This window comes from Streptopelia decaocto, assembly GCF_964273445.1.
Source record: "Streptopelia decaocto genome assembly, chromosome: 13".
In the NCBI taxonomy this organism is placed as follows: Eukaryota; Metazoa; Chordata; class Aves; order Columbiformes; family Columbidae; genus Streptopelia; species Streptopelia decaocto.
This window is the reverse complement of record NC_138668.1, coordinates 8,573,982-8,596,440: the sequence shown is the minus strand read 5'-3', so window position 1 is coordinate 8,596,440 and position 22,459 is coordinate 8,573,982.

Here is a 22,459-nt window from a genome sequence, read left to right as displayed (position 1 = left end):
CTTCTGTCTGCATTTCACCAAAGTCGGGGACCAAACGCAGCCGGAGGCTCCTCCAGGTGCAAGGGGAACCATCCCAGACAGGGAACCCAGCCTGCCAAGCTGTGCTCAGCGCCTGTTGCAGCGGGTTTTTTTGGGAGAAGCAATACTGCTCAGAGGATTTAGACACGGAGCTGCTCCCAGATGTGTATTTAAATCCCCACATGCATCTATTTGCCTTTTCAACTTCTTTTTCTCTTTGCTTTATAATTTAAACATATGACTGGACAGGACAGATCCAGGGTGCTGGTGCGATCCTTTGCGAGTCACCCAGTGCAGATTGGGGGTTTGGCTCTGCTGTGCTTCTTGGGGTGCTGGGACATGTGTCACGTAAATACCATCCCAGGGGTGCTCATGCAGAGGGACCCTGGCCCTGCAATGTGGTGGCATCTGTGAAATATGTAAAAAGAAAAGCCAGTGAATGTTGTGGACCATAGTGTAACATATATGATATGTACGTTTGGGGGTTTTATTATTATTTTATTATTATTATTTTTAATAACATGAGTCTAATAAGTACCAAGCACCTAATTCTGCATCTTCTTTGCATGCACATGCGGTTTGTGTGTGGGCTGGGAAGCCGGGGGCTTTGCCAAGGGGGTTCTCCCTCCCATCATCCCCAGCTCTGCAGGTCAGGGCTCTGGGTGTGCTATGGAGCCAGCTCTGAGCACCCCAGGTACACCAGGTACACCGATGGCTCATGGCCCATCCTGGCCCCCAGGGTTGGCTCTGTGGTTGTCCACCTGTCTGGGTATAACAGGGACAGCAGACCCCAGAGAGCTCTTCTACCTCACCAAGACTGGGTTACCAGGCTCCAGCCGGCTTCTTTCTACACACTGGACTCATCAGGCAAGTGGGGGGGCTCTCCCCAACCCCTCACCCACCTCCACTTCTCTGGCAGCTCAAGCATCTGGAGCAACCCAAACCTGGAGGACTCCACAGTCACAGGGGTTAAATAGCTGGAAAAACTCTTCCACTTTCCCATCATGACTCTCCAAGAGCTGTAACTGAAAAAAAACGTAACATTAATGATATTACTAGCTGTTTATTTTATTTAAGTATTGTTTTTATATCCTCATTAATGGCTTATGTAATTATTTCATTGCTGTTCATAATGCTAATATTTAAACAAAGCCACAGTTAAAAGAAAGAGCAATCAAGCCAAATTTCCAGTAGACTTAACTGCTTTCCAAGGAAATTTAACAGGGGGCAAAAAATAAAGGAGAAATTAGCAGTCAAGCAAGGAGTTGCCTTCCTGCCTGCACTGATGCACCAGGAGGCTGGTGGGTGCACGATGAAGCTCTGCTGGGGCTGTGGGGTGCAGACAGAGGCCACTCCCTTGGTGGTGGGGAGCACTTGTCACCATGGGGCGCTGCCAGAACCTGTGTGTGACGCTGTGGCAGCAGTGGTATCTGGTGGGCAGGGCCAGCAGCCATAGGCTTTGCGAGGGCAGGAGATGCTGGAGCGCACCCCCACCTTGCCACAATGGCGGCTTTCCCAAACAGCTCTTCAAGAAAACAATATTAATTCAGCAAAGGATCAGAAAAGGCTTCGGCATGTTCCCGTTTCCTCGAGTGCAGATCTCGCCTGTCCTGTGCAGCAGCTGGCGGAGCTCAGGCGCGCACCAAGAAACGCTGCACCGGGACCAGCTGCTCCAGGCAACGGATGCCTCGTCCCCACGCAAGAAAGGCCAAAACGACCATGCACGTTTCACATTAGTGTTGTGGGGTTTTTTTGTTTCTTGTTGTTTTGTTGTTTTTCTTTTTTTTTTTTTTTAACAGATTTTTTTTCCAGTATTCAGCTGGGGCAAAAATGTCTGAGATTCAAGCAGCTGAAAGAAAGGCCAAGTTTGCAAGTTCCCTCCTGCTTTGAGACTGAATTTTGCAGCTGGTTGAAATTTTTCTCATTTCAAAACACCAATGGACATTTTTCATGGAAGCCCGGAATTTGGCCAGGGAAAGAAGCAAAATGTGAGAATACTGCAGAAAACTCAATGCTCTTTTTCCGTGTCATCCAGCCAGCTCCACTCATGAGAGACCACAGGAGCTTGGACAGCTGAACCCAAATCTTACCGGTCAGACAGACGGGTGGATGGACAGACAGATGGATGCATACAAAGATCATTTCCCATCACTGTGCTCTTGGTAACCAAAGTCCATATAAATAAAAATAATCCTAGATCGCACGGGAAAACACCTCCCTCAGGTGCAGCGCAGTCCAGCAAAGAGCATTTTGCTTGGCCAAGGGGGCGCAGCTGAGTGCTGGGCTCTGGGAACACTGTGCCAGGTGAGGAGCTGTGCCTTTAATTAGGGACAAGACCTACTTAGAGAGGTAAGACCTGCTTGCTCGGCCCCTTGTCATGGCCTGATGTGATCTCCTTGCTCTCCTTGCTCTCTTGATGCTCTCTGGTACACAGAGCAGCCTCTCATCCTGTGATGCAGATCCACATGGATCACAGTAGTGGCTTCAGCTGTCGGAGAGGAGTGATGGTGGCTCTGCCAGCCTGTTCTTTCCATTCTTCTGTGGTTAACATGGAAAAGCGGTGCTTTGTCCCTTGTGGACATGGTGTACTTGGGAATGGTGGTTTGCTGCCATCCCTCAGATGTGGTGACCCATCCAACCACTCTGTTCAAGTGCCACATCCTTCGTGCTGGCAGGGATTGGCAGGGAAGGCAGCAGTGTCCACACAGCGGCCAGAGCCCTATGGCCAGGACTTACTGCGGAGGACAACAGCTCTGCTCTGCCCCAGGGCCCAAAATATCCCTCTCTCATCTGCCTTCCCCAATGTGACAGAAGGATTTCAAGAGATTTTTCCCTTGGCCCTTCTGGAGCAAGACTGGAGAGCACAAGCTCCCAGCAGAGCAAGTCTATGAGGCAAAGCCCACACGGGTTCTGCTGTGCCCTTGGTGTCACAGCACTCCATCCACCACCCCTTACCCAGCACAGCATTTCCCTCAGCACTTCACAACCCTACCAAGCCTCATTAACATTAATTTTAGTCACAAATTTTATTTCCTAAGCAAACTTTGGCCTCTACATTTCCCAGCCTTCCTCCTGCCCTCCCAACCTCTTCCACCCACCCACAGCCACCCGAGCTCCTGCCAGAGGTGCTGTAGGACTCGGGCAGGATGCGCTCTTCCCACCCATTACTGTGTCAGCCAAGTGTGCAGGGGGTTTAGCTGCTCCAGCCACTCTCATCCCGGCAAAACGATGAGAAATGTGCTATACTTCAAAATGCCAAGTCTATTTTTACAAGCCTTGGGGGCCTTTATTACATCAGAGTTAATCACTGCGTCATTCACTTGTTTGTTCATTTATTCCTCCATCCAGTCTATCTATCTCCCTGTTGATATTTTTCAGGGCACAATTCACTGGTTAAACACGTGCTCTCCGTGTGTGCAGGATACCTGGCAGCCGTTCGGACACGGGGAGGCAGGGGCTTGGTTCAGCAGAGTCTGGGGAGTGGGGAGGCAGCTTCCCACATCAGCCGCGCCAGGGGAACATGCGGAAACCATTAATCGATGGGCTGGCCCACGCCGTGTTTTCCTAAGGAAGAGCCGAAGACGGGGAACGGCTGGGGTCAGCGGGGCACCATCTGGAGAAACCCGTCAGCTCCCTCCTGCTGGGGTTTTCCCACCTCAGTGGTGATGAAGAGGATGAGGCAAAAGAGAAGACCATTCCCCATCCATGCCCTGGGGATGGGGGGAACCCTACTGCATCCCATCACCTGCGTCTGTGCTGCGTTGACCCCAAGGTATCGCTGCGATGTTGCACTGTGCTGTTTGCCAGTGGCACCAAAAAACATCCCACCCAGAGATGCTGCTGGCCCAGCAGAGCCGTGCTGGTCCCCTTGTGATTCGGGATCAGCATCACTGCACCTCCTTCCCGGCTTTCTCCACTCAGCCACTGCCACAACTTCATCCTTCTGTTTCATCCCCTGCCACGAATGTCCTCAGCCCACGAGGCACCAGATCAGGGTGGGATTGCTTGTTTGGGGAGATGCTACATCTCCATTAAATCAATGTCAGGCTGGGGGCCTCTGCACGGGCAGGATCAGGCCCTCACTGCTGAGCCAGCAGCTGTTGAAGTGAGTCCTCTATTTACATAGCCACCACGAGACTCAAATAAACACCTGATGTTTTCATCTTGGATAAGATGCACGACCCCAAAAGCTTGGACAATGGGCCTCTCCACTGTCAAAATAAACACCACCCACTGCTTCCCCACCTGGTGCACCCACACGATGGGAAATCATCGACTTTTGCTTATTGGGAGGAGCAAGGAGAGGTGGCACTCCCAGAAGATGGCTGGTGCTGGAGGAGGAGGGGGAGCCGGCAGTCACCAGCTGACCCCTGGGTTTGTCACGGCAGGGACAATGGTTGTGGGGAGGCTGGGGATGGAGAGGGGGCAGAGCAGACCCAGCTCAGCACACCTGAGCGGTCCAGAGAGACCTGAGTCAGGTCTCTCCCTGGCACCAACATCCCCACAAAGACCCCTGAAGCAGCATCTGTCCTCTGCCTGTGCCCTGTTGGACAGATGACAGCGGGAGCAAAGCTTCTCCAATGCTTGCAGCTCCAGAGCTGTGGGATGGGTCACTAACTCGACCTCATGGCCATTTGAGGCTCTTGGTATGTGGTGACTCTTAAGTGTCCCTTCCCAGCACTGCTGGCCACCCATGCCGTGATCTCTCTGGCCCCAAGGCCCAGCTGGGATAGGGTCAGTGCTGCTTGAGTGGGTGTCCTACGAGCCCTTGGTGCTCTCCACGCTGTGACAGTGAGAGTGTGCTTGCCCATCAGGAAGCCCAGCAGAGACCAACAGGGCTCATGTCTTGAGCCAGAAATCAGGGTGGCTTTGGCCAGCATACCTGTGTGGACCTTCATACTGTCCCTTTTCCAGCAAAGCCACGCAATGCCTGGAGCTGGGAGCGAGGCATGGTGGCCAAAGGGGGCTGGTGGGGTGGCTGGGCAGCACTGTCCCTGTTCCTTCTGCCGTGCCCGGGTCTGAGCTTTGTGGCAGCAATGCCATGGGTGCTGGTCCCCATCTCCATCTCCATCCCTTGCTCCAGCGCTCAGCTCCTCGCCTTCGAGAGCAATCCCTTCGCATCAATCTGCCGGCTCGCAGGAGGAAATTCCCAGTCTCATCCGTTATGCAAAATTAGCTCTCAGGGAGATTGCGGGACCTTCGTCTGCTCTGGGCGCTTTCAGACTTTTCCCTGGCATCCAGTGGGATGGCCATAAATCTCTGCTACTGCCTCCAAGTCGAACATTTCCTCCGAGCCCCATTATTAATTTTCTGAAAGATCCCATAAACCCCCAGATGGAAAAATATGGAGATATTTGCACATGTGCCGTAAAACACATTGCCCATCTATTTCAAATGGATGTGGCAATATATAAAACATACTTAGGGCATGAGCCAGGTTTCACGGTATTTAAACAAGGCGGCATGATGTAATTGGAATTTACAGTATAGGAACAGATTGAAGCTGGGACTTGGTTGCGTACCATATATCTTCGATCTCCTGAAGATTTGGCCTGCTTTATAATGCCAAATGCCTTTTGTACTTGTCACCTATATTTTAAGTGGATGAACAGCTCCTTTCATGAAATATAACAGTTGGAAAATATATATTTTTTTTCCATCTGAATTTCACAGTGTCTCTGAAGAGAAATTTGCCCTGTCCCCCTGTGAACAGTATGTCCTGCCAGGGGTGCAGGTGTCTCAGGGCTTCACTTCCCTCGTCCCCCTGTTTGGATGGCTCCTGTCACTGGGCAGCATGGTGCCACCACCTCTTCTGCTCCACAGCTTTGTCCCACTGAAAGTTCTGTGGTGTGGGGAAGGGGTAAGGGCCTGCTGTTCACAGCCACTGTCCCCTGGTGCAGGAGAGGGTGGCAAGTCCCAGGCTCTGCCCTCTGATGCTGGGAAGAGCAGCTGATGCTCCAGATGCTGCTCGCAGGGGCACACGTGCTCCATGGAGAAAGCAGCCCCTGGAAGGGGTGTCCCTAAAAAAGATGCTCTAGCAAAGCCTGTCAGATGTGCCCTCACTTCCCTGCAGGCCCTTGAAGCCTGCATTTGGGTGAGTAGGGGGTGATGGGAGAGACAGGGATGGTCAGAGGTCACCAACAGCAGAGCTGTCCCCAAGCCATCCCCATCACCGGTGCAAGCACCATTCTGCCACCTCTCCCCAGGACAAGGTCCCTGCCTGCTGCACCCCTCCCTGCCCCTCCTGTACCCTTCCCATGGCACCCGCCCAGCCTGGGAGGACCCACCAGGATAGACTGGGGTCTGTGCCCTGGCATGGGAAGTGGCATGGAGATGGTTCCATGCCTGTCCAAGGGACAGGTGTCCCCACACAGACTGGAAATCTCCCAGGGCTTCCCCAGCTGAAAGGAAAGGGAAAAAAGGGAAAGGCAAAAGGTATCAAAGCATAAAAATTTAAATTTTTCTCATGAGTGAGCTGGTGGTTCCATCCCAGTCAGTTGTAAGGATGGACTGTGAGTGCGGGGCTCATGGCATGCTGGTCCCCAGCCCACGAGTGCCAGGGTGCTGTGGGGACTCTGGGATGTCTGTGGGCACTCAGAGAGGTGCTGGCAAGAAAATCTGCAAGCCCTGGGGTGGCAAGAAGGTGCCAGGAGCCAGAGCCCCTGATTCCTGCCACCTTCAGGCAGGGCTGGTGGACCTTGTCTGGCCAAACTCACTGGCCCTCTCTCCATGCTCTTACAAGCATCCAGGGGATTTGAATAAGGAATTTTAAAAAAAAAAAGTAAATCAAGTCATTCCCTTCTGTCAGAAGGAAAAGCCCTCCAAAAAATGTCAGTTAGAAATAATCCAAGTGATTTGTTCGGAAAATTTCGAAGCTCAGGTCCTCCTGAGAGCCAGGATGGACTCTCAGTCTTGCTCTCCAGAGCCAGGAACCAAGAGCCAAGACCCCGGCTCCAAGGCAGGAAGCCTAGAAACTCTCACAGCCACGGCTCGAGCTGGAGCGCAAAGGGGCTGCAGGCCACCTGCAGCTGAGCCAGGACAAGGATCCCACCAGCGCACCTGGAGCCGGAGCTCAACCTCCCCAGGCTCTCCAGACACGGGCGTCCTGCTGAGCAGTGGGCTGGTCAGCTGGCTCTGTGCAGGCAGACTGGCTGTTTTCAGAGGGTAAAACCAGTTTGATTGGGAGTTTTCTAACTAACCCTAGCTCTTGACCAGCAAGCATGGTGCTGGCTACAGATGGATGAGGGCCAGTGTGTGCCAGCTGCTGGTGTGGAAGCCAGGTTATTTCTCCTCAGCACCCCCTGCACACACCATGCCAGTGGCAGACCCTGAGGTGCCATCTCGATCCTGCCACACAGCTCCAGACTTAATTCCTGCTCATGAATGAGCTGAACTGCCCTGCAGAATTGTGTTAGCAGCACCTGTTAACTGGACGGTACTTGTGGTTTCTCTAGACCTCAAGAGACCTTCTCTATCATTTTCTGAAGGGCTCTTACTACCAGACAAAAGGTCTCTGAGAGTTTCTCGTGAGGTTCAAGTGTACAGCACTGTGAAAACTCCTTTATAGAGCTGTCTGTATGTGCACCTCCAGCCCTCGGACCTCTTGAAGACAGCTATCAGACAATGTTGAGCATCAGCTCTTTGAAAGCCAGAAGCCTTGCCGTCATTGCCACGAAGGAGGCTAAATAGGCAGGTATCTGGAACTGCTTCCCATGCTTCGGCCTTCACCAGGTCAAAGGATCAGCCTCACCTACAGTTGAATCATTGGCGTTGGGATAACTCTCATGGGAAGTGTCCTGCAGAAGTGTTGGCATGAGCTGAGTTAGAAGTGCTGGTGGAGGTTCTTGGCTCCTCGGTTGCTCTGGGGCCAGTGGCTTGTTTCTGGCATTGGTTAAATGATGTAGAGTCATGTTCTTTCATCCTAACTGCCTCTTCATGGCATGTTTCTCTGAGACAAGCTCTCCCAGGCTTGTTGGTAGTTGTCCGCAGGATGCTATCAGGTTCTGACCGCAGCGGTCATCCAATAATTTGTCTCATTAATTCTATGGGGAAAGGAAAGGCAACAAAATGAGCTTTTCCTGCACTAACCCCATGGTGCTATTTGTCAGGGTACATTTACAGATGTAAGAAGAGAAGAAAGCAGATGGTTTAAGCCCCATGGCTTTATCTAAGGAGTCTACAAAACCCCCCAGGGAAGGGGTGAGGTTGCCAGAGGCTGGGAGCGTTCAAACCAGTCAAAGCAGCTCTGACAAATGGATGGAGCTGGAGGTGATGGCTCAGGAGGGGATAGCGTAGATAATGGGAGACAGGCACTGCGCTAGTGATTCTCTGCCTGAAGAGATTGCAGATGGAGCAGCTCTAGGACATCAGAGATACACGAGGTGTGCACGGGGTGGGCATGGGTGCTGCAGAGCTGAGCAGCACAGAACAGATCTTCAGCAGGCATCAAGAAACATGACAGAGAAACCACATTTCTGTATCTCTGGATCTTCCTTTCACGTTCTTACCATCCTCCTCCATTTTTCTCTTATTCATCTCTCTCGCCTTTGACCTCTCCCCTCCTCCTTCCAAACTTTCTCTTTTCCCGGGTTTCTTGCTGTTTGGCTGCTCATTCTCCCATTCCCGTCAGGGATGATAAATCACCTCTTCAGACGAGCGTCATCAACATACCAGACTCATCCTTCTTTTGACCTCCTCAGCTCTGAGCCACTTCCAGGAGGTAAGAACTGGACCCAATTATGCTGGAGAGGAGATCACCAGTTGACCCAGTGAAACGGGAACCAGTCCATCACCCTTTTTTCTCTCCAGTCCTAAGTCCTGCTTTTGTCAGTCCCGCATGTTCAGTGGAAACTGTACATCCCTCCAGCCATCATGCTGTGCATCCAGCTGGGGCACCTCATGCTAAAGAGATGGCCATGTACATGTGCCTCTCTCTTTTTCTTGATCTCGCTTACCTTGCTCCCCTCTTTCCCTCCCCCAACACACATCTGCTCACACAGTTCCAGAGAATTTGTTTCATCTCACCATTGAGCCATTTATTTCTTTCCAGAGAGTTAAAAGCCTGTCTCCCTTGATTTAGTGAGTCAAGAGTGGCTGGGAGGGAGGGGGGAGAAGAAAAGAATGAAAGAAAGAAATAAAATAATGAAAAAAAGGTCCTGGGAACATCTGGAGTTGCTCTTAAGCAAGACGCAATATTCTCGGCCAGATGTTGAGTGACTGGCTTCTACTTGGGAAACGTCAACATGTCAGACATCGAAATCCCACCCGACACCACCTTCTCTTCCTTCCCTGCCCCTCTTCACCTCCTCCCTGTCCTACTTTGGTTGTGCTGCCCACATCATGCCCCTGGGATGTCCCTAAGAGGAAGGAGCATTTTATCTGGAACCTTGATGGGTGTCACCAGGAGGTATAAATGGACCAAGCTTGTCACTTGGAAACAACTGGTTCATCAAGCAGAGGGATATGGAGAGGCTGGGTGAGCTTGCAGGGGTGTTGCCTGCAACGGATGAGGCAGAACTGGCACCTGAGGAGGCATCTGCAAGAGGTTTCAAAGAGCTGGGAATAGGGCTGCAGCAGGACAGTCAGCGTGGTGAAGCCATCTGAGGTCCCTGGCAGCAAGGCTTTCCCAGAGAGTCAGATAAAAGACCTTTCTCAATCCTTGGGTGAACCCAGCTGAGCAGACAGCTGCCAGGGGGCAGGAAGGGCACAGGCATGGGGTCTTGGGCCGCTTCCCCAGAGAAAGGAGCTCTTGAACAGAGCAGTTATACTGAATCATCGCTGTCAGTGTAAACAGACTATAAGGATTTATACTGTCTTCGGAGCTGGCCAGGCAAGCAAAGACAGCATGTCAGTGAGAGCGGGCATAGCCGAGGGGTGACATCCATCCTGAGCTGGACACGTTCCACAGACTGCGACACCCCGCTGCAGCAGCGAGCAGCAGCCGCTGGAGGTGACATCCCTCACTGACTGGACACAGCACATTTGTCACCTGCCCCATGTGGCACCACAGAACCCTCTGCTCTTGGGGGTGTGCCCTGACACAGCTCATTGCCCCCCAACTCATGGTGCCCATCTGTCACTGAGCCGGCAAATCCAGCAGCACCAACCGGGAATGCTTGGGAATGAAATATTCCTTCTTCCCACTGGTGGTTTCTAAATTACAAGTTGTGACATGGAAAAGCAGAACTGGGAGTTAATCAGAGGAAAATCCCAACAGACTGCTTGGGAGGAGGACTGGAACCCCAGTACAAGCAGCAGTGCTGGGTGGCACCCACCACACTGGGCCAGCTCCTTACCCACATTGGATGCCCTGCCAAGGCGTAGGTCCATCAGTTCCAGCCTGACCACCTCTTCTACACCTCTGGTCTCAGTTTCCAGTGCTGTAACTCCAGGGCCCAGCCATGGCCTCCTCTAACCTGCTGCTCTTCAGCTTCCTGCAACCCAGATCATGGGCTTGCCTGCTCCAGGGGAAGAGCCATGGCCAGGACCATCTACCCCCATTCACACCATCTTGAGGATCAGTAAGGAAAAGGACCAGTACTGCTACCAGTCAAACCAAAGCACTGTCTAGGGCCTTGTAGATGGCTTTCATCTCCCACATCACACTATGGTGGGTTCCAGGAACACACAGTTTATGGCCAACCATATGGGTCTTTTGGGAGCTGGAATCTATCCTCATGCCTCAGTGACGTCCAAGTATGAGGATGGGCTCCTCAGGGCTCTTCCAGGGCCACACACACATCAGAGGTTACCCTGGGTGCACAAAGTACCACCATTGTCTTCCCACATCATTGCACTGGACCAGGTTAAATTGAGATGTCCCTCCCTCCCCTGTGAGAGTGGAAAATGAAGGGTGACGTAAAGGACATCTGAGCCATTCTTCCCAATCACCATGAGGTTACCTCAGCAGGCACTGCACAGTGTCACAGGGCTGTGACATCTGGGACCTGCCCATGAGAGGCTCCAAGTCACACCAGCAGTGCTTGTGCCCCGGTGAACTTGCCTGCTCAGAGAGGGGTCCCTTGGGGTGCTGCTCTCCCCACCTCCCTGCTAGCTGCAGGGTCCCAAAGGCCATTAATATCCTCTGGTTATTACCTAAAGAAGCTGAGGAACCACAGTCAGAAGTAGCACCTTCTGCCTTGTCAGGGCAGGGACAGGGACCACCTTATCCAGTGTGTGGAGGAAAGAAACAGGACCAGGGCATATACCTGTGTCTGCCTGCAGCCTTCCCTGCACTTCTTTCCTTTTCTCTGGACCAAAATATAATGGCTGAAAGGCATCTTTCAAGAGCACAGGATCAACCCAACCCCAGGGGCTTTCCATCTCTCCGTGGTGCAACAGCTTCCACGGCACACACGGTGCTGCAGAAGGACACACGGTCCTCCCATCTCTGCTGGTCCCAGCACTGCATGTCCCATGCTGGGGTTCCCAGGACATGAGGACACGAGGAGGTGTCAGCTGTGCTGGTTGCTCAGCAGAGGTCTGCAGCAGAACGGGACACAGTCACGGTCCCTAATCCAGGCAAGGTTACCAGGGTACAAACTGTATGGAAACAGAAGAATCTCAGCAGCACATCAAGCTCTGGTCCTCTTTCTAGAGCAGCATCCCTCCCCACACTGCCTGGGGAAGCCTCTGACCCTCTAACCCCCAACAGGGATGGGATTAGCAGGTCCAAACCCCACACTGTGTGAGGATTCCTCTTCCTTGAAACAAGCCACCCTCCAGAGATGGAGCTGGGGTGGAGTGAGGTGACAGCACTGAGCATGGGCAGCAGACAAGCCAGATCCTCCAGAAGACCCCCAAGGCGAGTCCCCACACCTGCACCCCCACTACACAGCAGTGGGTCAGGGTACCCAGTGGTAGTGGGGGACCAGAGCACCGGCAGCCTGGGGCAGGGACGGGGGGCTCAGCTGGCCGCAGCAGGGGCGTGGGGCTGGGGGCGGCCGTGGTAATGACAACCAGGTGAGCAGGTGGCGATAAGCCCCCAGGAATGTGGCAGCAGCAGCTGCCGGCCCGCAGCTTGCTCAGACCTTGGATGGGCCAATTAAGTAAATAGAAAATTTGGAGCGCGGGATCAAAGCCGGAGCGCGCGGACTTTATTTATTTGGAAAAGGTCAGATTATATTGGCAGATGTGTTAAAGGAGAGAGGAGGGAAAAAAACCTTTCAAAAACATTGGCTCTGATTTGAGGTTTCCTGACGGGCGGGTCAGGTTTTTTATTTCTCTCTTTTTGGGCCACGGGTGTGTAGGAGAGCTGGCAGCGCGTGGGGGGACGGGTGGGAAGGGCACGTCCGGCGGGCTTGCCCATGCCGGGCTCCCCATCTCTGCTCCCCCCGCCCCGCCAGCCCCCTTTGCCAGCAGCACCAGCCTGAGAAAAAGGGGTCCCCCTGGCTCAAGCCCATGCCCCATCACATCACGCTGGCCGCAGCGCTCAGCAGCTGGCCCCTGTGCTGTGGTCCCCCCCAAGCTGGGGTGGTGGTCTCCAAGGCAGACCTCATGGGCTCTGCCCGCTGCTCCCCTTCGCAGCCCCTCCAGCAGCTGCACTGGTGCTGGGTTCGGCACCCTGAGGTGTTGCAACCGGTGCACCGGTGCCACCCTGGACGTCCCACCGCTACTCTGCTGCCTTTTTGGTTTTCCCAGCTTGCAGAAGTGGAAATCCCACCCAAGCTGTGTCTCTGAGCAGGGGCAGGAAGGTGCCCAGCACTCTGCCACTCCTGCTTGCTCGCTCACCCTCCTGGGGGGCAGGGGAACCCCAGGATCACCTCCCATCCATGAGCCCGGGGACATTCCAGGGGCACCAGAAATGCCAGCAGTGTTTCTGAGCTGATGCCCAGGCTGGGGCTGGACTGGCTCCTGCTCCAGATCACCACCTCCCGATGGGGGCTCAGCCAGCCCCCCAACACCACAAACAGGGACAGACATCACCTCCTTTAGCAGCCCAAAACTGCGAGAGGGTTATACAAATCTCTGCATCCCACATCCCCAGGGTTTGCTCTGTTTCCCAGCTGGGGGAAGTGATGGTGGGTAGGGGTGGGAGGGAAGAGGGGGGACATGGAAGGACAAGGGGGGACACAGCATAGGCGGCAGCATCCAGCACCAAGGTGGGAAGGCGGCGGGAGGGACCTGCGATGGGGAGAGGAATGTGTTCGCCGGGGCAGGAAATTGTTGGGCTCGGCGAGCGCAGGACCCGCCTGCTAAGAAAACAAGCGGAGACCGAAATGCAGCGGGGGCGCAGGGCCCGGCGGGGGGGCAGGAAGGGGGCTCCGGGGGCAGGAATGCTGGCTATGTCCCCGCTCGGGCAGGTGTGCCGGACCCGCTGCTGGCCCCGCTGCTGGCCCACGCCAAAGCTGCAGCTCGGCTGTGGGAGCCCTGTGCCCTTTGCACAGGCCGGCTTGGAGCAGAGTGGCAGCCAGAGAGGTGCCGCCAGTACCTCTCCCAGGCTTGGCGTGGCCCTGCCTCAGTTTGCCCGAACTTAAAATCACCCTGTGCATCAGTCACAGTTGGTGGCAAGCCCACCCTGGGGATGTCAAGTCAAGCATGAGCTGTCAGTGGGGCTGAGCTGCAGGGCTTTGCGGTGCACGGCCCTGGACCTCACCCAGAGCCATGATCAAGGGAGCTTTTGATCTCCCATGTCCACAGTTATGGAGACAGCAACACCTGTGTCACCACCAGTCACCCTGCTGGGTGCACACTGGGTGCCACAGGGGTGATGGGGTGCAGGGCAGAGCCCACAGAGATGGGAGTTGGTGAGACCAGGAGCAGAAGGAGAGGCCAGGGGTTGTCCTGCTGGAAAGGGCTGACGCAAGGGAGTACAGCCACGGTGGTGGCCAGGGGCAGGGGGTCCCTCATGTTGTCAGCACCCACTGCCTGGTTCCCATGGGGCTGCCACTGTGTGGCCACCTGACCACCTGCCCCATACCAAGAGATGATCAATGCAATCCCAGGGTGGGTGTGAAGCCACAGGGACATTTCTGGGTTCTTTCTATTACCTTTATGAACAGCATGGCATGAAATGCCACCTGGATCATGGTGCTGTTTGGAAAATCTGCTGGCGTGAAATACAATATTTGGCAGGGGCGTCTATGACTTTATCTGCAACAGATCAGGTTGGAGCAAAACCTTCTGAGACAGCATCTGGAAGTGGTTTAACCTTCGCCAAGTTTTGCATGAAATACCAATTTTCCACCCCTTTCATTTAGTTTATTGAAATTAGGAGGGGAAGCTCCCCCTCCTCCCTTCTACCACCCGCCCCGGGTTCTCCTCTGGGGCAGCTCAGCTTCTCACAGCTTTTCTGGAAAAGCTGAAGACGTCATGGAGCTGCGTCTCAGGCTGGGGAGCACCTTCCTGTGCTGTGACGGGCAGCAGGGCTGTGCCTGCATGGCTGTATCGGGGGTGCCTGAGATGAAGGCAGCTGCTCTGGGCTGCAGGCAGCAGCAGGAGCGGGATGGGGAGCCCGTGCTGGCCAGCACCGGGAGCGGCGGAGCAGCGGTGGGTGCAGCGTCCCAGGGTGATGACCTGGGGGAAAGTGCCACCGTGCTGAGTGGGGACACAAGTCGTCACACGAGGTCTGAGCGGGAGATGTGCAGAGCAGCTGGCAGCATCACAAGCCACTACCGATGCTGAGGTTTCAGAGGATGGACGTTTTAACCAAACCTGGTATTTTCACCCCAAGCTCCATTGTGCCGAGCCACAGGCTCTCACTGCAGAGCAGGGAGACACAAGCAGCTTAGCAAACCATTGCACACACACTGGAAAATCCAGCCAACTTCTGTACACGGCTTTAAACTGCTCAAGCAGCTTCCAGGCTCCACGCCCTCTCCCTGAAATGCTCCTTTAAGATTTATCAGCTGAGGCAGAGGGACAGAAAGGGATGGTTTAGGAAGCGTGTTACCGGCCTTGCCACCAGCTCTGCTTTCCAGAAGCTGTCAGCTGGGTCCCAGGCGGTCTCGAGGGGCCAGCTCACATATGTGCCATGTTTGCAGGATCCAAGCAGGTGTTTTTAGGATGGACCTGGCACGCTGGCTTTCAGGACAGATTTGCATGGTTTTGCCCATGAGGTGGAGGTTCACAGTGGGACCAGGTCGTCCCTGGCGCAGGGCAGCAGCAGTATGTTGTCCCATGGGAGAGCTGGCAGGCGACAGGAAACTGGCTCTCGTCCTGCCACGGGGATGAGGGTGAGGTGACAGGGACATGCTGAGGCCCCTGGCCAGAGGAGAAGTGCTGGGAAGCTGGGAGCTGCACTGCCTCAGCAAGAAACTCTGGTGTTAAAATAGCATCTGTCTTCCAGGTTGGAAACACAACCCAGACCCTGCCCAGCGGGAGGTGGTGCAGGGAGATGCCCAGCTGCTGCTGGCACAGGTCCATCATGCCATGGGGACAGTCCTTGCAAGCCCTTCCCTGGACATACAAGGAGCACGGGGCGGGTGTCCGGAGGGGTGCAGCACTGACCTAGGCAGCATTACACAGCCTGGGCAACCCCTCCAAGGAAGAGGGACAGGGGACCTGCTTGTCCCTGGGGACCTGGGCTGGGAGCAGCCAGCACAGCACAGCTCTGCAAACCAGACCGAGGTGCGGGGTTCAGTCCTGCAAAGGCCCGTTCCCACCACGGCCCCAGCCCGCCGAGGCTGGGGCTCTGCGCCGCTCCCCCCTCGCCATGCAGCTCCCGCCCCAGCCGTACCGCAGCTCCCCACAGGGCTGCGGCGGGGCCGGGACCATATGTCCCTGCGATGACGCTGCGATGCTGCTGCCAAGGCTGAGCAGCACTTCCCACCACTCCTGCTCCTGCAAAAGGGGGACAAAGGAGAGGGGGCCCCCTGTGTACATCTTTAGGGTGCAATGGGGTGAGGGGGCTCTTTAGTCCCCTCACAGCCAGGGTTGCACTTCCACCCTGTGCCAGGACCTGCCGCAGCAGGGATGGAGGAGTCCTCTCCTGCCCATGGGAGGGGCTTAGGGGGGTCCTCATCTCCCCCACAGCCCCTGTTCTTCCACCCTCCCACCCCGCTGCGCCCTTCGAGGGGCTGGAAGGGCATTTGTTTTCTCCTGGCACTGGTCCACACAGAGCCCGGCTGCCAGGTGGGGAGGGGAGGTGAGGCTGAGCCAAAAGCGGTAGAGCAAGGCATGTGAAGCTCAAGGTATAGCTGTCCTCGTCCCTGTCCTCCTCCCACCCCCGGTCCCCAGAGGACTGTGCCTTTCCCATCTGCTGGCAGGGCCGGGCTGGCCGGGAGCAGGGCCAGAGTGCAGCAGCGGATGCACCCGGCTGCAGCTGTCCCGGGCTCGGGGTCTGCACCAAGGCCTGTGTTCTGCAGGGAGAAAGGAGGGGGCTGCTGAGGCGCTCCAGGAGCTTTCCCAAACCCAGGCACTCCCTAACACACGCTGCTGCCTCAGCACCCATCCTGTGTCCTCATTGTCAGGCCCTGCGAGGGGTGGACAGAGGCTGGGGCTGGGCCACGGTGCAGGATGTGACCCATGGGGGTGAGCACCCGGGGACCCACCCTGCGCACTGTCACCAGCAGGTCATGTCCATCACCACTGCTGGTGTCAGCAGGACAGCACCCAGCCCCACCGACAACATCCCTGCAGGGTGAGGGGCAGCAGAACCTTTGGCACCCCCCAGGAAACCCAAGCTCCATTTTCAGGGGTTGGGGGGAGGTTTATAAGAAGAACCAGGCCCCCTGTCCAGCTGGATTTTGGCTACTGCTTGTGTTTGTTCACTAGCACCCCCAGGTCAGCCACCAGGCTGAAGGTCCTCCATCTGCTCCTTCCCAGCGCCCCTCGGGGGTCCCAACCTGCGCCCCACAGCTGGGGAAACTGAAGCTTGGGGTGGGGGAAATGTCCCACCCTGGCCTCAGCAAGGTGACACCAGCATCTCCCTGGGAGCTGGGGATCCCATGCCCTTGCTGGAGGGTGTCTGGCCCTGCAACATGAAAGTGCAGAGGCAAGATGCAACAGTCCCCTACAGATGAAAACCCCTCCGGGGTTTGTTCCACACACTCGGTGGCGGCTCCATCCTTTTCCCCAGAGCTGGAGCCGTTGTGACCAGCCCTGCTCCTTCACCGGGCTCCTCCATTCCTTGGGGTCCTCCATCCTGCAAACCCACGGGGTGTCCCACGGCCCACAGCCCCTCCCTGCAGAGTCGCACCTATTTAATTAAAGGTGTGAAATGATCTCATTAAATCAGTGCTGGCCTCTGTGTCCAAACTGCTCTAACAGCTTACAAATGGCTCGTTTCCACTACGTTTCATCCTTCTTTTTTTTTTTTTTCCTTTCTTTTTTTGGCTTGGTTTCCAAAGCAAACAAGGTTTCTGCGATCATGGTATGTGTGGGTATGTCTCTCTGTCCAGCTCTATAACTTTCAAAGCCACCAGCCAATTTCAACCAGAGTGAACAGAGGGATGGAGAGGTCAGGGGTGCTCCATCCCCACGTGTCCTGTGGGAAGGGTGGGAGATGCTGCGACCCAGCTCTGCTTTCACAGAACATCAGAAGAGCCAGATGGGAAACCAGCCTTGAGACACAAATCCCCAATTTGGGGCTCACCCCCACCAGCCCCAAGAATAATTTCCTCTTTCCTACTGGAAATTTTGCCTGCATCAATGCTGCTGAGGTTGATTCACTGCAGGAAGCACTGTGACTGAAACCAGGATTTTAAAACACTCTTCCCATTTAATAATAACAACTGAAGAAGAGGAAAGGAAGAGTAAGAGCCGAGCAGCGTGAAACTTGGCCATGGCACTGCTGTGGAGCCGTGACGGTGCATATGGCTCACACCAGACTACCCAGCTAGGACACATCCCTATGGATTAATATTAAACCTTGCCAGTAAATCGATCATGGAGATGCTTTCTAGCCAGGGTGTCTCCCTTGGGACCCGGCAGGCAGAGGGATTCCGTTGCACAGCCTCTCCCCTGCCCCGCCACGGTGGGTACCAGGCCAGGGCTGCCGGGCACAACAGCCGCGGTGCCGCGGGGTGCTGACCGGTCCCAGTCCGTCCTCTTTTGCCACCGCTCTGCATTGCAGTCCCTTCACTCCCTCCCCTTCCCACTCCCGCTCCCAGCTCGGTCTCTCTCTCCCCCTTTCTTGGCTGGCTGTTTGCAGGCACAGGTGCGCACCGGTCCCCCCCACCACTGCCCTTTTTTTAATTAGCCGATAAAGAAAGCGTCCTTTTGAAGCAGGTAGGGGATTCCTCGCATCCCTGGCATTGCTGGGCTGCCTGGCTGTAACCCTATTCCAGTTAAAAGCTTTCTGCACCCGTCCACAGCCCGCCGGGCCTCCAGCTCGCCCCACACCTGCAGGCAAGTCCTCGCGGGCTGCCCGCTCGGCCACTCGTGCAATTACCTAACGTGATGATTAACTGAGGGAGCACAGCAGGGACAGGGACTTCGCCCTGCCAGCAGCAGCTGCCTTCACCCCTGGTGCATGGCAGCTGGGTCCCCCCACCCCGTGCTGCCTCCAGAGCAATCTCCAAAGCCAGGGAGGATGGGTCTCAGCATAAATATCCTCTTCCTGGCATCCCTGTATCTGTCTCAGAAACCAAGTCCTGTGGGTCATAGTGCTGTCTGATGCAAAGCCCCAAGCTGGGCTGGTTTCTCTGCTCCTCCCCACTCTCAGACAATGGTTTCATGACTTGGGGAGCAAAAACCAAGGGATGGGGTTTGGAGTCCTTTTCCAGGCAGGGGCTCTGCTCCCTGGCCTCCAGCAGCCTGTAAGCACTTGGTCAGACGGAGGACAACGTTGGAAGTCCCAGTGTACACCCTCTTGCAGCCAGTGCATGTCCCCCAGATGCACATGCCCCTGCAGCTGATGCATGTTTACCTGCAGCCCAATGCACATCCTCTAATGCACACCCTCCTGCAGGCTGATGCACATCCACCCCGCAGCCCCGTGCATGTCTCCGTAATGCATGTCTCCTGCAGCCCAATGCATGTCTTTAACGCATGTCCCTCCCATAGCCTGATGCATGTCCCCCCGCAGCCCAGCACACCCACCGCCCCCGGCGTGCTGGCGTGCCGGGGCAGCCTGTCAGCACAGCACGGCTCCCGGCCCCATGTGCTGCCCGTTATATTGCGGAACCAGTAAAAATTATTTCAGCATGTGCCTGTGTGGTCTGCAGCAATGCCCCAGCCTGAGATAACCTAAGCAGAGGAAGCCCCAGGGCTGAGCTTTACATCCTTCTGCCCTTTGCCAGCAGCCCCCAAGAGTCTGAGCCCCCCACCCCATGGCCAACATCTCCACTTTTACTGGAGAGACAGCGGGGGGACCCCAGCAGCAACCCCCAGCGGGGTGAGCCCTGCACACCACGGCGGTGACGGCATTCAGATCCCACTTTAAATCAATTGCTGCGCCCTGGCAGCTCTATTTCCACGGTCCCATGTTATTCTTTCACTCAATCATGGGGAGACTGACTCTGTTTTCCTTCAGCAGTTTTGGTTCTTTTTCCTCTTTTCTTTCTTTCTTCCTTTCTTTCTCAGGACGAAGGATGGGGTTGGGGTGAATATTCATTTCCACGGTTCCAGCTCATTGAGAACAATAAGGGCAGTAAACAGAGGGCAGCATTGCTCAGGAATGCGAAGCATTTGCCTGTGGTTTAAAATTACTAATTTTTTTACAGGCAAGAATATATATATTTTTAGAGACATTTAAGGACATGCCAAATTCTACTCCCCCACATCCCTCCTCACCTCAGCACCCCCAAATCTCTTCCCTCATTGGGTTTGTAGCAAACTGGCACTGAGTATGAGAGGTCATAGAGGGCCTGACAAGTTGGGCATCCCAGGGGAGACCAGTCGTGGAGCAGGGAGAGGACACAAAGTCACTGGTTGAAGCTGTAGAAGTTGGACCTGGAGCCTGAAAGGTTTCTGCAACGGGCACAACAAAAAAGTGCTGCAGAAAAGCAAATGAAATGTGGCTGAGGGTGCGGGAGCACACCATGGCACCGGGGAGGGACGCTGCCCTGCTGGCAGCAGCCCAGGCTGCGGGGGGACCTGCTGGGACACACGTGCCCTTCCCGGGGTGCTCTGGGCAAGGCCTGGCTGTCCCCACACAGGGGTCACACACTGCTCTTGGGGCAGCTGCTGCCTGTCAGAAGTGAAGGCAGGGGACAGCAGGGACACTGGCCACAGGGAGGGAGCAGGGACGCCCTTGGGTGCCCCCAGCATGGCAACAGTCAGCTGCTCCCCCCTACCTGGCCATCCAAGACCTTCCCAGTCATGATCTGAGAAAAAGGTTCTCAGAGGGATGGTCCCCATCTCCGGGAGCGGAGTGGGCACTCAGATGGGCTGCCCCCACCACTGCCATGCCCCAGCCTGGCTGTGCTGTTTGTCTAGCCCTGGTACCACCCACCACCGCATCCACACCAGCTCCAAGCATCCCCCTCCCCTTGTCACAATGCAAACTTCGTCACTGCTTCTCCTGCAACAAGAGCCAGCCTGGGAAGACCGAAGGGATGCGGGATGCCAGGGAGCACGGTTAATTTTGCTCCCTGACTCAGGGGGATGCATGCACCTGAGAGTCCCCGGGTTTAGACCGGCTCAGCTGCCCAGCGCCACAGCCAGAAACCAGCACTGGGGGCACCAGCACTGCAAAATGCGACAGCACGCGGTCTCCTGCCCAGCCACACCATCCCCACATCGTCATCAGTTCCTCCCTCTAGGAGAGGCAGGAGGACCAGGAAAGTCAGCTGAGGACGTTTGGGCTCACAGCTTCACTTCCGAACGAAATGGAGGAGGGAAGCATTGTGGAAGCATTGTTTTATTGAGCGCAATTGCTTTCATAGCCCTGCCCCAACAAACACACACGCATCCTGTCCTGGGGCTGATGAGCTCCAGATCCACACACGCTGGCTGTGTGGGGATGGCTGCCTCACACTCCCCACTCCCGCAGCCCCCCCAGCCCCGGGGCTGCCCCCCGCCGACCTTCCACCCCACATCCCCAAAGACACCCAGGCTCTGCTTGCAGGGAGCAGCTGCAGTTCCCCCCATCTGGATCCTCTCTGCAGATCCAGCTCCCAAACATTTTGCTGCATACCCAGAGGCTGAATGGAAACATTTGGACCCTTTTTCCCTCCTCGCCTCTTCCTCTTGCTGGCTGTGAAACCTTCTCTGAGCCTTCTGCAGCTGAGCGGGTGCTGCCCTGGGGCAGCAGGGCTCATCCCAAGCCACCCTCCCCTGTGGGACACCGGGCAAAGATCATGGTAGATCCCAAGCTGGACCAGCCTGGGCTGAGGGATGGATTTGCAGACCAGACAAGCTCCCAGCGGATGCAGTTTGCTTCCGCAGGCCTTTTACAACAGCCAAACAGTTTCGAGAGTCACAAACCATGAGGGAATATAGCAAAAACTCCATAACTCAAGTAAAAAGGCATAGACATAAAGCTGGGAAGACATTTGCCTTTTATTGCCTCTTCAGTCAGACTTAGCATTTAAATGCTTTTATCTCTCTTTTATGGCTTTTTGGGTGGGCTTCAAGCCAATAGGTACCTTGTGTCCTTACTCTGTATTAAATTACATCATGAAGAAAGGAGTCTGGGGAGCAGATCACAAGGAGGATGCAGCCGATGCATCCTTCCCTGCTGCCAGGGAGGACTTATCCTGCCAGGGCTGCCCTCCCAGTGTTGGCTGGTCAGCTCTCCTGCCCTGGAGACCTCAGCTGGTTGTCCAGCCTGAGCTGGTGGGAGGAATTGTCCTGTCTAGGACTTAGATGATGCTTTGCCCTGGGATGAAGGGATCGCAGCCCCTCTAGGTTTTGGTCTGGATCAGAACCACGCCTGCACTAAAAGCCTGGATCCCAGCGCACAGATGACAGAGAGGTGTCTGAAAACCTGGTGCAAACAGCTGTGTAAATCCCACCTTCCTTCCTAACAGACCCTTAGTGCGTGCTCCCCCCTCCCACATGCCAGCAGATCCCCCAAACCTGCCCTCTCCGCCACAGCGACTGGCGGCATTGAGCCAGAAGCACCAGCTGATGGGACTGCGGGAGCCTCAGCTACTGCCAGGGTCCCCTGACCCCTGGGTGGGTTCAGGATGAGGGGATGCTGCCGGAGTGGAGGAGTGGGCTCATTGCGGGACAATCCCAGTGGAAAAGCCACCTTGGCCAAATCAGCTCCACCAGGCAGGCCGGAGCTCACAATGAGCTCATGGCAAGTTGGCAGCAGAGGTGAGAGTGGCGATGGGGAAGGGGCACAACGTCCCCGATCCAGCAGGCTGACTGGCCTGGCTGCGGTGACCCGCGGTTTCAGGACAGGCTGTTCGTGCCACAGAGCTGGGTTTGCTTAATAACAGGCATTGAATTGAATGTGCTTTTTTGCGGTTCCCTGCTGACACCAGACATCAGCTGCGTGATGAAAGACCTCTGCTTCCCCCAGCCCAGCACCCCACAGCTTCCCCCTCAGACCTTCCCCTTGGAAAGGTTCCTGTTCCCCCATGGAAGATCCTGGGGATATCAGGGCACA